The 16,573-nt window shown below is 28.4% G+C and overlaps 1 protein-coding gene across 2 annotated transcripts in view; it reads left to right on the top strand.

The window, feature by feature from the left end:
- Positions 1-12,028: 12,028 nt before the first annotated feature.
- Positions 12,029-16,573, top strand: part of LOC107447200 (voltage-gated potassium channel subunit beta-2-like) — an 82,355-nt gene continuing 77,810 nt past the window's right edge. For both annotated transcript variants that reach the window (XM_087168021.1, XM_087168020.1), the window contains exon 1: positions 12,029-12,263. The gene's annotated coding sequence lies outside the window, so the exon portion shown is untranslated. The remainder of the gene's footprint in view (positions 12,264-16,573) is intronic.

The raw sequence follows: 16,573 nt of genomic DNA, 5'->3' as shown, positions 1-16,573 counted from the left end.
ATAATTTTGAACAAAGAACAGAAATAAGTAAAAAAGAGAATATAACTTGTATACTCAAATGCTTTTGATATTAAATTTTAAGTTGTTTAACTTTCTAGTACTACCAATATAGTTTCCTTTATCTTAAAAATATGATATTGAAATAAATTATAAACACTTTATTTTTTATGCAGCAAAATAAAAAATTTTGAAAATTGCAAATAGTTGCAATGCTCTCCTTTTTAATTAATGAACAGATTTGAGAAAGGTTAAAATAATTTTTTTTTATTCCATTAATACTCGTAAATGGTTTTTTTTATACATATATTGATTTTTCATAGATTATTTCTCATCTTTCGAACATTCTTTTTTAAGTTAGCGTACTTAAACAAATTCTACACATGAATTGTACACAGCCAATAAATAGGATACAGAATAGAATACAGAAACTTAAATTAACTCCAGTAGCAAAAGGAGAGAATTCAGCATTTCGCTACTTTTTTTAACATTTAAAAATCTTTGAAGTCATTTTTATTAAATATTTTAAAAGCTTAAAATCCTAGCATATGTCGTAATTTAGGCAAAAAAGAGGATATCTTTTCCCCATAGCCACAATACTGTGGTTTAAATGCGAAATATATAAGGATAATTCTAAATAGTTTTGGTACTATATTTTAAACATCTCAAAAATTCAATGAATATGAAATTTTAAATCTATTTTTGTTCCAATTTGCTCAATCAATTTTTCCAATTTGCTCTGACCTTAAAGAGGAAAATATAATTATATCTCTCATACATGTTGGAAAACTAGGGTTATGTTAACTTGGGTTTTTGGCGACTAGGGTAACTTTGGTTATTCTTAATAAGAAAGTTTGGGCAGCAAAAAGCACTAACTCAATTACCTTTAAGAGCTCTGGAAAAGAAATCAAGGCAGTGGACTGTACTGTTGGCTGCAAAGCATTTCCATTTACCATTTTATCAATGTGAAAATAATTATTTTGTAAAGTGACTGAAGAGGAAACAGTTTGAATACTTTAGCAACTTTGATTCGGAAAGTCTATAGCAATAACTGGTATAATTTTCATATTGTTTCTATATACGTTACATGCAATAACCATGGGAAGAATATGATTGTGGAATAATTATACCTTCATTTTCATTAGATTTTCATGGCTGAAAAATGTTACCCCATTGTCCATAAGAAAATTGGTGTTATTTTGCCCTACTTTTGCCTTTTCACAAACTGTCACATATAGCCGAAACAGTAAATGTTCGATCACACCACTGGCATATCTATTTATGAATTAAGCATTTTTGATAAAGAGGAATAATAGAATTCTAACAGACATTAAAATTACTGAAAGACCCCTGTACTTAAACGCAAGAGATAATGCGGTTGCAAAATTGCTTTAAAAAAATCCTTGAAAGATTTTTAACATATCTTCGAAAATGTTTCGCATTTATATTCTTTCTGAGACCCAGAAACAAAGAGATGTCGTTTAATTTTGAAAAAGTGGATGAATATCTAAAATATGTCTGACCGACTTTATTTTCGAAATTCAATCTCTAAGGAAGTGACAAGGAAAATTTCTTTTTGAATAAGATCTTTCAAAATCTTTCAGTGTGAATCATATTATGCAGCAACATATGTTCATATTTTTCATTATTTCTGATAATATCTCAGTTAAAACTGAACTGCAAAAACCTTTTTTTAAAAATTCAGTTTGTAGTTTCGCTGCAGAATCTTTTAAGGTCGAAGAACTACAAAATTATTGCAGCTTGCAAAATGCAATAATTTTGCAGTGGTAAAAACCTCGAAAATTCTACATTAAATATGCAGTTACACTAACCTCAAACATTCTGAAGTAAACATTTAGCTTTACATTATCCTAGCTAAACATTTAGTTAGGTTAAGCTTTTTGTAAGATTAGGTAATGAATATTGATTTAGATTTCGGTTGAGTTCTGTCAAATTAACTGTGTAATGTGGATTAATTAATTTATCAGGTGGTGCCATTTATCTTAAGAGATGAGATATTTTTATGTTAAGCAGGGTCTATCGATGGCTGTGATGCTGCCCATCTATGCGTGAAGGAGAGTTTCTTATTTTAATAATAAAGTAGCCATAGTACGCAATTGAAAAGCGGAGATAAATAAAAACTCTTCATGTGATTAAGAAATGTAAGAAACATTGTGGTGACAAAGCTGAAATTTGAATTCCGGTTTACTCCAAGCATGAGTTTGTCAGATTTGACCTCTCAGCAACAGAATGAACCTAGCTGCAAGGAACTAAGTGGCTTTGTAAAGTGAACCTAGTTGGCCCTCTTTACAAGGCCATGCTGACCGATATATACTGATAAAGATAATATAGTGATAATAATGACTGATAGAGATAATGTAAAGATTGCTTAACCGTACTAGGTGAAAATAGTCAATAAACTGTTTTTCTCACTGTTAACAATTTGAATATTATTATTTTTTATGGTTATTCGTTTCTCTGGGTTGAATGCGATAAAATAGCAATTACTTAAATTGTTATCTATTCCAAGAAAATAGTAACAGTGTAGATTTAATGATTGACAGGAAGTCGACTGGCGCCTTTTGCATTGTTTGCTTTAGCTCCTAGAACTGTCTTTTTTTAAGTTCTTAGAATGAATTTATTCTCATTTGAGTTCAATTGAGAAGATATTAAACCATTTTTTTAAAATAGAATTGTTTGCATAATTTAAAAATAAACTTTTTAACAGAGAAAAAGTTATTTTGCTTTGAATGATCTAAGCTTAATTCAGAAAAATTTCATAAATGGACTGAAATTAATAAATTTATGAAGGATGAGTTTATCAATAAAGCTAAAAAGTATGGGATAAAATATTCATTTTCATATTCAACTACGAAAAACCTCTTGATATGAAATTGTTTGAAACATGAAAAAACTCTATTTATTTTGATATGTCTAATTTTGGTTCTTAAATAGTTCTTGTTTAGTAAGAATTCGAATTAAAAAAAACTTGCTAATTTATCAATTTACATTATACTATAATATTGTTTTACCCATAACTTTGTGGAAAAATATTTTTGAGTAATAAATAAATAAATAAATAAATTTTGCATAAAAAATAAATTTACATATAAAATTACTAAAATACAGAAATATTTAAATACCTAATTTTAAGCAAACTTTAAAATAATTCTGTAAAAAATCTTACTTAATTTTTAGTGCTTCCAAATTATATATCTTATATATTTCATTTTATAAATAACGAAAGTCTTTGGAAAATATATCCGTTATAAAAGTCCGAGACACCGTAAGTTATCACCGTTCTTACTACATATGTTTAGAACCCTCATCAAAATCTAAGATCTTTATAATTATAAATTATATTATCAGGGATAAAAAAACCTTATAAAATGTTCATTATCAAAAAAGAAAGCGAGTTTAAAGACATCAATACCTCTTTGATTACCAAGCAGACTCTCTCACTTTCAAAATAATACAAAATAGCAGCATTTTTTCTGAAGATACATTAGAAAATAAACTTTTAAAACAATGACTGTATAATTATTTCACATTACTGCAGTATAACCACGGATTTAAAGTTTCATTGGTTTTTGAATTTACAATTTTAAGTGATCGCTCAGTAGAGCTTTTGCAATAGCTTAAAATTTTTTTTTGCAAAAATTGGCGTTTTTTTAATAAACTTCACGTTATTCATTAACATTCTAACTTACGTGATAAAGCTTAGTTCAACCTTAGCCAGCAATATCCATAATATCAACACTTCAATTTGTTTATAAACAACCAGCTGGTGCTAAGGTGATTGGGCAGGTGGTTGTGCATCAGTGGTCTACTTCTTTTCTTGTTGAGAGTATCCTGTTGTCGGATGAAGCTTCAAGCTATTTCTAATAATTACTTCCTCCCATTTTCGTTTGGTAATCAAACATATTTTAATCTCCCCATAATCTTTATTAATTCGACATGCTGTAATTACGTTTATACAAAGCATTCTATCTGTGCTTTTTTCTAACTGTACATCAGGAACTATTTAATACTAATGACAGAATACATATATCTTCACGTAATTTCATGAAAAGTATACCATGCGATTCTCTTGTCCAATAAAAATGCTCTTTTTACAATGTGGAATTTGGAAAGATAAACCAAACACGCATTTTTATTGAATGGAAAAATCAACCAAAATAATATATTCATTGCACCATCAAAAGTAATCATAGAACTACAATATCAAACCGGCTGAGTGGTAATTTTTTCTTGAGTGTTGAATTCGAAATTAAAAATAATGTTAAGCCCTTATATTATATGGATTTTTATCATACTTAATTTGGTAAAAACTTCAAAATTCATGTTATAGTCTCCGTTTGAAAGCATGTTTCCGTTATTTTTATCGTCTTGTAACTCTTATCCAAGTTCTATGACTTATCGCATTTACTTTCACGCTTAATTAATTACAAAAATAGCTAATTTATGAAAATAAAAGAATGCTTATAATCTGATTAAAACTGTTAGAGCGAAACGAAAAATAACGTAACTTTCGTGAAAATCTGTAAAGAAAATACATGTAAAAAATGGTGAAAAACGCGATTAAGTTTCAAAAAATATTTATTGATAATTATAATTAGAAAGGAAAATTTACATGAAAGGATTAACAATCCAAAAATAAAATTTTTGATGCATGTGCATAAGTCCTGCTAATAACAAATTAAAGAAAAAAGGAAAACATTGAAGTTTTTAATCTTTTTTCTTTTTGTTCTTAAGCCTTTCTAATGTTTTAAAAATAAGAAAAACTAGTAATACAGTTTTTTTAAGTATTATTCTAATTTAAGTCTTTCTAATGCTTTTAAGATAAGCAAAGACAGACATTAAAATTTTGAATGTATTATTTATTCTAACTTAATCCTTTCTGATGCTTTCTATGATCAGAAAAAACCGATAATACAGTTTTAATGTATTGCTCTAACATGAGCTTTCCTAATGTTTTTAAGATAAGAAGAAAACAGGTAATACAGTTTTTAATGTATTATTCTAACAGTCATGATGTAGCACAATAAATTTGATTTATTATTGAAAACTACTTTAAAATTGGATGCAGACGAATTTGAAAATAAATATAGATCACATGCAATCTATTTTCAAAATAATCAGCAAAATTATATTATTTACTCAATCTTTGAATACCAAAAATAATCATAAAAGTGACCGCGCTGTTTTGGGTTGCCAATTTGATAGTAACTTTTATTTTGAATCTAGCAAAAACTAAAAAAAAAAACTAAGAAACTTAAAAATACGAAGATGTGTAGAAAAATGTTGAAGGAGTAAAATGGAATAAAAAAATTAATATTTGATAATTAATTCGAGAATAATTAGTTATTAAATTTGTAGTAAAAAATAGCATGTGAGCTGATCTAAATTGCACAGAAATGTACAAAGAAATTAAAAGTTTGACGGGATCAAAGGGCCATTTTTATTTATGAACTTAACACACTTATTTTGTTTTTTTAGGCTTCAAACTTGTTCTAAAAGTTTTGCAATTTTAAGCACTTTTCTGAGTCTTTTTTCTTACTTTTTCACATTAAATAGTAATAATTTATCAGTTTTTGTAGGACACACTGTTAGAAATTTCTCGGAAAAAATGGCTAAATAACAATCTATTTAATTGTTATTTTACCGTATTTAAACAAAACAGTCAAATAACCATAAATAAGATGGTAATGAAACTATTAACAGTGAGAAAAATCATTTATTAACTATTTTTTACCTAAAACGGTTAAATAACAATAATTTTACTGCACCAACTAAGCCCACCTAATGAAGCAACTTAGTTCTTTGCAACTGCGTATAGCCGAGAGAGCTAATCTGTCAATCTCACGACCAACAGAACGGGGGTTCGAATCCCAGCGTTTACACCTTCATTCCGTTTATTACACATGAAGAATTTTCAGTGTCCTGGACTCTCTACTATCCATTATCAAATGAGAAGTCCAGCTCCTATGTCCAGTTAAATTAAATTTTTTATGCTTTTGAAACCACGGTAGTTGTGAATGGTTAAAGAACCGTATAGTTTTGAATTCATGATTTTATAACCATAGTAGATGCAAACGGTTTCAAAGCCATAAAGGTGAAAAATATTTTCTTTGCCGTATACTTTACGGTTAATCGGATGGACAGACTGCTGCCGGTTATTTTACCATAATTTTAGAATTAAAATTCTAATAGTGTATATTATTTATCTCCCTCGAGATCTTTATTTCATAGGTTTGCGTTTTATGTCTAAAGTAGCAAAAAAAAAAAAAAAAAAAAAACACGAAGAGGGAGATTAGTTGTTGCCTAGGTATAAATCCAAACATTTAAAAGTACCTAATTCCAGAAATATAAAAATCGCTTCCAATTTAAATTTTCATCATTATCGTTATAGATCCTTAACGAGTAAAATTTTATTGCATTTGTTTTGAGACACATGTTTAATTACACTTACATAATCTAATCCTTCAAAGTTATGATAATTACATGATTTATTAACAAAATAATCTTAATTGTTATTTGAAAAAATGTATTCCACAAAAATAATGATTAATGAGAAGCTATCTCGAAAGTAGTAAGCGTAACATCCAAGTTTTTTTTAAGGAAAAAAAAAGTCAAAAAAGCTTAACTATACAAATTTAAAGTGGAAGCTTAATTATAAGAATATCAACAGTTACATCCAATAACAATAATTTCTGAATTTTTGAAATAATTTCAACAAGTTAAAAATATCGTAAGTAATAAGTACTTCTAATTTTTTGATTCCATACAAACAATTCTATTCCTTTAAATATTGCTGATTTAGTTGCTAATAGCTAATTTGATTTGATCCAATTAACAATAACTTCTATCCAATTTTAATGTTTGAATATAAAAGTTTCAGACTACAGCTAAGCAATACATTTTTCTTAAAGTAAAATTTTAAATTATCTTTAAGCATCTGAATTGTTCGAAAGTAAAAATAAATTATTTAAATTCATAAGATGGAAAGATAATGATAAATGAATTATTCTAACGAAAGTTAAATTATAATTTCAGATGTTGAAACTACAATGTAGTGAATTTAAAAATTTCATTCTTTTATTAAATGCAATCGCTTTTCAAAATCAAACAATGGTACTTAAATAAAGCATCGGCGTTATTTTTTAAAAGAAATTTTTTGAGTTTTCCAAATAAATGAGGATTGTTTTTGAAAAGATACAATTTTAAAATGTACGAAAAATAAATCATCTATTGTCTTTTATAAGTTTCCTTTATATCATTTCGAGCAATATCAAGATTTTCTGATTGAATCTTCAATTTCGTTTAATCTCACGCAAGTAAATCTTTCTGCTTTTATACCAACGAAACTGTGAGCATTCACTTCAAAGAACGAAATTATTTTCAGAAAATCTTACCTTTGATACAAAAGACTAAAAAAAACATAAAATAATACATTTTAGAATTAGGAAAAGCGGCATGTAATTTCCAAAATATTTTAATTTGGTAAAAATTCTTACATTTTAAATATTTCCATCTATTTGAAAATTAAATTGCTTTTTTGATGAATTTGAAAGAAAGAAAATAAAACTATAATAGATAACCTTTGAACTGTTTTAGTTCAAAGGTTATCTATTATAGTTCTTAATTTTTTATAATTAATAAATTTAAGAAGGTATTCCCTGTTAACCACCTTTAGTGTATACTTTTATAAACCTGATCAAATATGGAAACAGCATTAAATCTAAGAAAAATTTAAATGCCATTGAAATCTATATAATTATTAATGATAGGGCTGGTATAAAAAAATTAAAATCTACTATATTGTAGGTTAAAACTTAAAAGTCTTTCTGATGATAATTTTTTAATTCTTCTTATTTAGCCAGAATTATGTACAACTGCCTTCCTCAAAAATGATTTTACAGACATTTCCTTATTTTAATAGTTATCGATCCCCCAAGGAACATACATTTTTATCTTCAATTTTGGCAAATATTTTAGATCCATATTGTAAATTTATTATTATTATTTTTTTATTAGAACCATATCTTGTTAATTGAAATTTTATTTAGTGGGATTTCTTACAAAAAAGCAGAGTTTATTATTAAATTATTGTTTATTGGTTTATTTATAAATGTGGAGCAAATATTTTTCATTTGTGTGGCTTAAAAGTGCTCTTTTTCACGCAAACGTACTAAATGTTTGTATGTAATAAATTTATAAATGATTTTCGAAAAGCATGGCAATTTTATTGATATATTTTGGTGTCTTAATTCAAGGATATACGCTTTCCCATAAAAATAACCGAGGTTAATTGATATATTTTGGTGTCTTAATTCAAAGATATACGCTTTCCTATAAAAAATAACTGAGGTTAATTGATATATTTTGGTGTCTTAATTCAAAGATATACGCTTTCCTATAAAAATAACCAAGGTTAATTGATATATTTTGGTGTCTTAATTCAAAGTTATACGCTTTCCTATAAAAATAACCAAGGTTAATTGTTATATTTTGGTGTCTTAATTCAAAGATATACGTTTTCCTATAAAAATAACCGAGTTTAATGCTTAGTTTAATACAAGATTTAAAATTACTCAAAAAAAAAAAAAAGAGATAGCATGTGATGTTTCTTTAATAAACAACTAAAAAAAACTATTAACTTATAATAATTCACTAGAAACAGATGAGGGTAAAGAAGTTAGGTAAGTTGAATTAGTCTTATTTCAAATTTAAACCAATCATTTTTAAACTATTATTTTAATTAGTGTCAGTTTCTTATACTAAATATTTAGACTTATGAAATAAGTTTAACGTGCAAAAATGTACAGTAGTTTCAAACCAGATCTCCAGCCCATTCATATACCATTTCCTTCCTCTTTAAACTCTAACTTATCTGCATAAAATTGTTTCAAACGTTAGACAGCGCAAGTCCTTACAAGTTTATCATAGCTGTGGCAACCATTCATTTTTTGGACTATCTTAAGATCAGTAGCTGTGCTTAAAACTGTTAATACTGTTTGGCGTTGAAACGAACTGGGAAAACTGAATTCTCATTTTCATAAAAAATTAATTTCCCCTTCATTAAAAAAATTACTGTCCGATTTGTTTTTGGGATTAATCTAAGTCATTTTAGTGCAATAACATGACTTAGAAAAAACTGCCAAATTTGATACTGATGCTGTTAAAATATCATAATTTTCCCAATCTAAGTTAGATTACAATGATTTGGTCAAATAAATTTACCTTAAAGTATAGATAACCGAGATAATGGTTATTGGGATTAACATAAGTCATTTTAGTGTAATAACATGACTTAGAAAAAACTGCCATATTTGATACTGATGCTGTTGAAATATCATAATTTTCCCAATCTAAGTTAGATTACAATGATTTGGTCAAATAAATTTACCTTAAAGTATAGTTAACCGAGATCATGGTTATTGGGATTAACATAAGTCATTTTAGTGTAATAACATGACTTAGAAAAAACTGCCATATTTGATACTGATGCTGTTAAAATATCATAATTTTCCCAAACTAAGTTAGGTTACAATGATTTGGTCAAATAAATTTATCTTAAAGTATAGATAATCAATATATTGCAACTTCGTGTACGACACTGTTAATTAAGCTTTGTTGATCTAAATTGAATTTAAGAATCCTACAAAAGTTAATCTCTTCCCCCTCCTGAATCTTTAGAGAGTGAACTCTAATTTGTTCGCCCAATCTTTAAATGTCGACGTTATCTCTCGTCTCGTCTACTCTAATATTTTCCTACTCGTGAGTGAGATGAGTTGAGTTCATAAAATTATTACAGAACTCAGCATTGGTGATCTGCAGTGAGTAGGGGGAAGAGCTCTCTTGGACCACAGAAAATGTGCAAACTTGCTGCAATCTGAATCAAGTGTCAAATTGAACCATGTTTCCGTTAAGTTGAACCATATTATCGATAATTAAGCTTAAGAAGTGCGTAATCGTGGTTCAGCATTGCACCAGATAAAAGCTTGAAGCAAATTTGGACAATATCATGGGTTCAACAAGCACGAAAATTTCGAACAATTTTATAATTAAATGCTAACAACTAGATTGATTACTATTAAGAGATGCGTAGTTCGTTAATAAATTTTCTCTTTACTTTCTAATTCATCCCGTAAGAAAAAAATCCGCATTTTTTTATTTATTTATTTATTTATTGCTTGTTTGCTTATTTACGTCACACAAGAGCTGCACAATGGGCTATTGGCGACTGTCTAGGAATCATCCCTGAGGATGATACGAAGACATGTCATCACAATTTTGATCCACTGCAGAGGGGAGCGCCCCCACTTCGGTTGCCCGACGACCTGCACGCAAAGTTGAGCACTTTACGGCAGAACAGTTTAACGAAGGCAAATACCGCACTCTCTCGGTCCCTACGCAGGCTGATCCAAGTGGTCACCTACCCGCACACTGACCGTAGTCAGTGATGCTTGTCTTCGGAGATCTGCTGGGAACCATGTCTTAACAATCAGTCCACTGCGGGACTTATTTATTTAAAATAAGGCATCTAATATTTTCGATTCGAGAGAGAAAGGAGTTGGGATCATAAAATTATCTCCATAAAGTCAGATCGTGATTTGGGGGATTGGTGACTGCAGCGAGTAGGGAGTAAAGGTCTCTTGAACTGCTGAACAGGTGAAAATTTGATGCAATCTGAATAAAGGTGCCCAATTAAGCTATGTTTCCGTTACTTTGAACCATAATATCGAGATAATGAAGTTTAGGAAGTATGATAATGGGTTTCAACTTCGCTAAACCGAATTAAATCTTAAAGCAAAGTTGAACGACATTATAGATTCAACACGCTCCAAAATTCCGAACAATTTAGTTTGTAAGTGTTATCAACTCTTGGCTAGAATCAAGAATTGCATAGTTCGTTAAAAACTATACTGTTTAAGAACACAAACTAGTTTTCTTACATCCCTTAGAAAAAAAATTCATAATTATTTCTAATTAATAAAACAATTTTAATTGTTAACCAGTTTAATTTGTAATTGTTGGCAATTTTGCCTCGAGAACTTTGGCTGATAAACTGGGGTAATATGACAATTGAACAACCTGCATGACCTAAAATTGAGTTAATTAAGTAACAATTAAAAAAACTAGATTGAGGAAATATGAGAGTTATTAGTTAAAACAATATTATTTTTGTTCCTTTGTCAGATAATGGCTTTTTCAGCCTCAAAAAGATTGACACATTTTTTTAGAGTCATTGACTTTATGGGGTAAAATGGTTAGAAAAATTCTAAAAAGAAATAGCAAAAATATAATTTTATAGCTAATATGTTCTAGCTAAAATGTTCGTGAGATGTGCCATAAAAGAAAGCAATGTAAAGTGTTAACAGCAAAAAAAGGAAGAGATTTTTCGTAATTTCTCATAGTTACAAGCACGTACGCATTTCTTTTTAAAAAGAAAGGTTTTATGAAAAGAAAGGCTAATCTAAAATCCAAAAAATTTCAATCTATAACAGCCAATGGGAGTGGTAATCAGGGATATGATTCTGTGTGTTATTAGTGATCTAAGTTTATTCTAATATAAAACTCTTGATGGTTTCTTATATTTTACTGATAACAAATTTTTTCCGAGGAGCACAATTTTAAGAGCAGTTTTCATATATTTACGGGCATTTTTTACTGCTAGGAAATAAAATTTTACAGGAAGTTCTACTTGAACTTAAAAATGAAACGAAAACTAATACTCCCCTTATAGTAATAGATATAACTCTTCGATCTCCTGATTAGATCTTTAATCTACTCTTCAACTTTAATTAGAAGGAAAATCCTTAATTTAAAAATCGTATATCATGACGGTTAGGACTGAATTTTAAAAGCAGTAATTCGCAGCTGCGGATATTGCCTTTAAATTAATAGGGAATTTTTTAAACTGTACATAATATTAAAAGAACAATTTTCTTAATTTTGAAACTTTGCATTTCGCGCCTAGTCGCCAAGAAAGAAGCGCAAAATACCAACCATCCCGATTCCAGTCTTCAATGCGGAGCGGTTGTTTGGTAACCTCCTTCTTCAGTCCCGCATCTTCTCTTTGCTCTCGGAGAAGGAGAGAGAGAGAGAGAGAATTTGGCGAGAGTGCGCGCACACTTTTTTTTTTTACAATAACAACACTTAGTAGTGTTAGTAATAATTTCCCCCTCGAAGATATGCGGAGGCGATTGTGCATCTAATGTGAGAGTTGTGAGAGCAAAAAGAGGAGAAGACCCTCTAAAGCGGTAAGTAAATCTCCATTAGCATCCTTTTCATTCTTCGTGCTCTTGAGCTTCCTTTTTTCATCAACTTCGGGGACGGGGGTGTGAACCACTGCGGCGGGTATACAGGTAGCTTCGGACGGGGTGTTTTCTACTGCAGTCAGTCCTGGTAGTGGTGTGGTGTGCTTTCGGGGGCTAAACCCCCGAAGTTTTCAAACTTGGGAGAAAATGCTAATCTTGTTACTTTGATTACAATTTTTTAAATAAAATAACATTTGTAGCAAAAAATGGATAGCTTAAAAATAATTTTACTAAAAGGAGTCCGCATATTATTGGTCAATTAAATGGAATTTAGTTTATTGATATGAATAAAATATGAAAGTTTTTCAAATTTAAGAATGTAATGAATATTTTTAACCTCAATCAATTTTCACTACTTGTATGACTTTTAAGAAGAATTTTAAAAAAATGAAATTTCAAAGAAAGAGTCTTTAATGTAGGTAATAAGAGGAATTATTCAATATTAAAGTCCGTCCTGGTAGTGGTGTGCTTTCTGGAGCTAAACCCCGGAAGTCTTCAAACTTGGAAGAAAATGCTATTCTTGTTACTTTGATTACTCTCTTCAAGTAACATTTGTAGCAAAAAAAGAGGTATTTTAAAAATAAATTTTTTAAGAAGATTCTACATAAAATTAGTTATATAAATGGAATTTTATTCATAAATATGAATAAAGTATATGAATTTAAAAATAACTAAAGTCAATTTTGTTTTACTTAAGAATGTAGTGAACTCAATTTATTTCTACAACTTGTATAATTTTTAAGATGAGCATTAAAAAATGAAATTTAAAAATAATAAGTTTCTTTAATGTTGGCTATAAGTTGATTTATTCAATATTAAAGCTATATTATTCAAAACTTACCAGGAAATTTAATTAAAAAATTAAGTTATGTTAAACATAAAAATGTCCTTTAAGTCCAATTTTTTTTAAGTAAGTCTTTTTTTTAATTTTGTCTCATTAAAATTTCTTGCGATACATTTCTTGCAAATTTCAGTAGCTTTGGGGGCTTTCTCTAAACTCTTTAGAATAAAATACATAAATCTTTTACCAGACATTTGCACTTCATTTACTTGTTGCTAGTCATTAATTTGTTTAATGTTCACAACTATATAAAAATCACCATATAAGTTGTCACATTTTAAGTCTAACTTAACTTTACAACTATTTTTTCCAAAAGAAATTCTTTTTTGAAAAATTCACATTTTTTAACCATTAATAAATTTAGGTTTATCTGATTGTTAATTATCTCGTTAAAGTAAGCAAAAGTATTTGGAAACGTTTTTAAACTCGATTATTTACAAGCTGATGATGAAATTTGACATGATTTTTTTCATTAAAAACAATCATGTTTCATTACATATGTAAATTTATATTTGCATAATTATTTTCTATATAATTTTAATACCTTAATCAGCTTTAATTTTTTTAAAGAAAAGTGTACCTAAAGAGTAACAATTAGCAAAAAGATTTTAAAAAAACACCACAATATTTGCATTGAAATTTCAACTGTGCAATTAGGCTTTTAGTATTAAGAAAAATTAAAAAAACACAATATTCAATCGGTTAAAAAATGTCTGTCTATTAAATCAAGTTTTAATTTTTTTAAAACTCAAATATAGTAGATACTTTAATAAAGCTTCATTTATTTTTAGCTAAAAACATTACTAGTTTTAAAACAATAGTTCTCACCTGAATTAAATTATATCATATATTTTGCATCGATTTTTATACACAAGTAATAAAGTGCTTAATAATTTAACTCTAATATTACCGTGGATATCAAAAATGACTTAAAATTTAAAGAATTTAAAATCCGTTTACACACAGCCAATGAAACATGGTGTAGGCTGGTAGCTCATTTTTTCAAACTTTATATGAATTAATGAATTTTATATTTGAATAAAAATGAAGTTTTATTCATAGTAACATAGTAAAAACCGTACATATTCTGTAATAAAATATTTTGATATGCACCTAAGTAAAAAATTCAGGATCAAATTATGGTAAAAAGTACTGATACTCAAGGTTCCGGTACTCGGTATTTTTCCCGTAAAATCTGATATGCCGTCATTTCTGCAATATGAATTACCGTAAAAACTGAATAGATCTAATTAAATGAATATTACCGTCAACATTAATGTATAATATTTTACGGTAAAAATGGATTTTATGGTAAAATTATTTTTTATGAATGATGCTTCCGAAATGCCGGTACTTTACACCGTTATTTGATCCGGTACTTTTTACAGTGTTATTTACGAAATTGGAGCATTTCTTAAATTATATTACTTTTAACTCCATTCATTCTTTTTCTTTTTTTTTCTTTTGCTTCGTAAATTAAGCATCATTAAAACTGAAATATAATCCTAAATTTTGTAACTTGCTTAAATTAATAAGCAAAATTGAAAAAAAGCAACATATAGTTCAGCTTGTTTCTTTACGTAGACGGTTTACTTTTAAATTTTCACTTCTGCCTAACTTAAAACTCAATATCTTTTAGCTGATTGTTGCAAACTAGAAAAAAGGACTTTATTAATTTTTGACTTTATACATTCGTATTATGTTTTATATGATCTATATTATGCTTCTGAATGCATAAATTCAGTTGAAATCCACCATCATGATTTATTTTACAGATAGGTGTTAATGCCGTTGCCCATCGTTGTTTAGTAAACGAAACGATTCCTTTTTTTATCATTATGTATTAAGATAATGTCTTAATTTCAATAAAGATATTATCTCCAGTATTATAACTGTATAAAATAGTATATGCAAACAGTATCAAAATTATACTAAAAATTTTGTTGAATAATTCTGCTAATAAGTTTTAAAAATTAGTTATTCTCGAATAATGACGCTGGAACTACTAAATAAGTATTATTTCATTTTAAATAGCAAGCCCTAAGTTTGAATCTGTTAGTTGTTAGTTGGTAGGCATTTTGGTAATTTGCACGCCTGCAATTATGACTTGAAATATCAAGAGTGGAAAACATGTGTCTTGTAAACTAATTGACATCCATGATTCATGAGAGTTAGAGATTCATGAGAGTTAGAGATTCATGAGAGAATCTGTTAGTTGTTAGTTGGTAGGCATTTTGGTAATTTGCACGCCTGCAATTATGACTTGAAATATCAAGAGTGGAAAACATGTGTCTTGTAAACTAATTGACATCCATGATTCATGAGAGTTAGAGATTCATGGATTCATGAGAGAATCTGTTTGTTGTTAGTTGGTAGGCATTTTGGTAATTTGCACACCTACAGTTAGGACTTGAAATATCAAAAGTGGAAAACACGTGTCTTGCAAACTAAATGACATCCATGAGCTATGAGAAGGCTTATAACGCAGATGCAGATTAGCTTCAATATCACAACGCAATATAGACACAACGTAAATGGAGCGTAACTGCTTCGTTTTGAAAGTTTGTTTGCCCCATAACAGGCCTCATAAATAAGGTGATTTCTGAAGTAAGGAAAAGGGTTTAATTGGTTCCATTACGCAACTAGCTTTGTTTCGTGTATTTATGAAGAAAGGAAAACCTAGTCGTACACTTTAAAACCGATTTTTGTTTCTATACAGATCAAGGTGTTGGCTTTATTGAGGAAAATACTTACTTTTGAACTTAAAGCTTGGTTAATAGTTAACTTAGCTACACCACAAAACGCAAATTTAACTAGTTGTCTATTATCACTTTTTTTAACTGAGAAAATTTCCTTGTCTTCAGAGTTGGATTGAAATTACAAGGTTACAGGTGAAAACATTATTATTTCAAACCCACTTACGTAGATCGACTTTTCATTAATTGCAATACAATAAAATAAGGTTTGTCAAAGATTTCCTCCGTCAAAACCTATTATTTTTGTCAAAACACCATTTGTATTATTACTAACAGATTAATGTATTATGGCCAAAATACCATTATGTATATACCATCAGCGTTTGGCCTACAAGTACATAACTCGTCTTCAAATTGCGTTGACACTCGAAGTTAAAAACTGACTAAACCGTTGAGAAATGTGCTTTAAAAATAAATTCTATTTTGTTGAAGGCGAGAACTGAGAAAATAAAATTCTAAGTGAAATTCCAAATAGTAAGTTATATAATAGGTTTTGCAAGAAGATTTGCTGCTTTAAACTTGATTTATTATCCTTAAGTTTTAGTATTCCAAAGAAACATTTAAAATTCCATTACAGTTTTTAAGAACCTTAATTATTTCCTTCAAAATGCTCGGAAACTTCAGAATTCATTTTTCTTTCAACTCTAAAGCGAAAA

Source organism: Parasteatoda tepidariorum, chromosome 7 (assembly GCF_982258835.1).
Source record: "Parasteatoda tepidariorum strain Cologne lab strain chromosome 7, Ptep-v5.0, whole genome shotgun sequence".
Lineage (NCBI taxonomy): Eukaryota > Metazoa > Arthropoda > Arachnida > Araneae > Theridiidae > Parasteatoda > Parasteatoda tepidariorum.
This window is presented reverse-complemented; position numbering and strand designations above follow the sequence as displayed.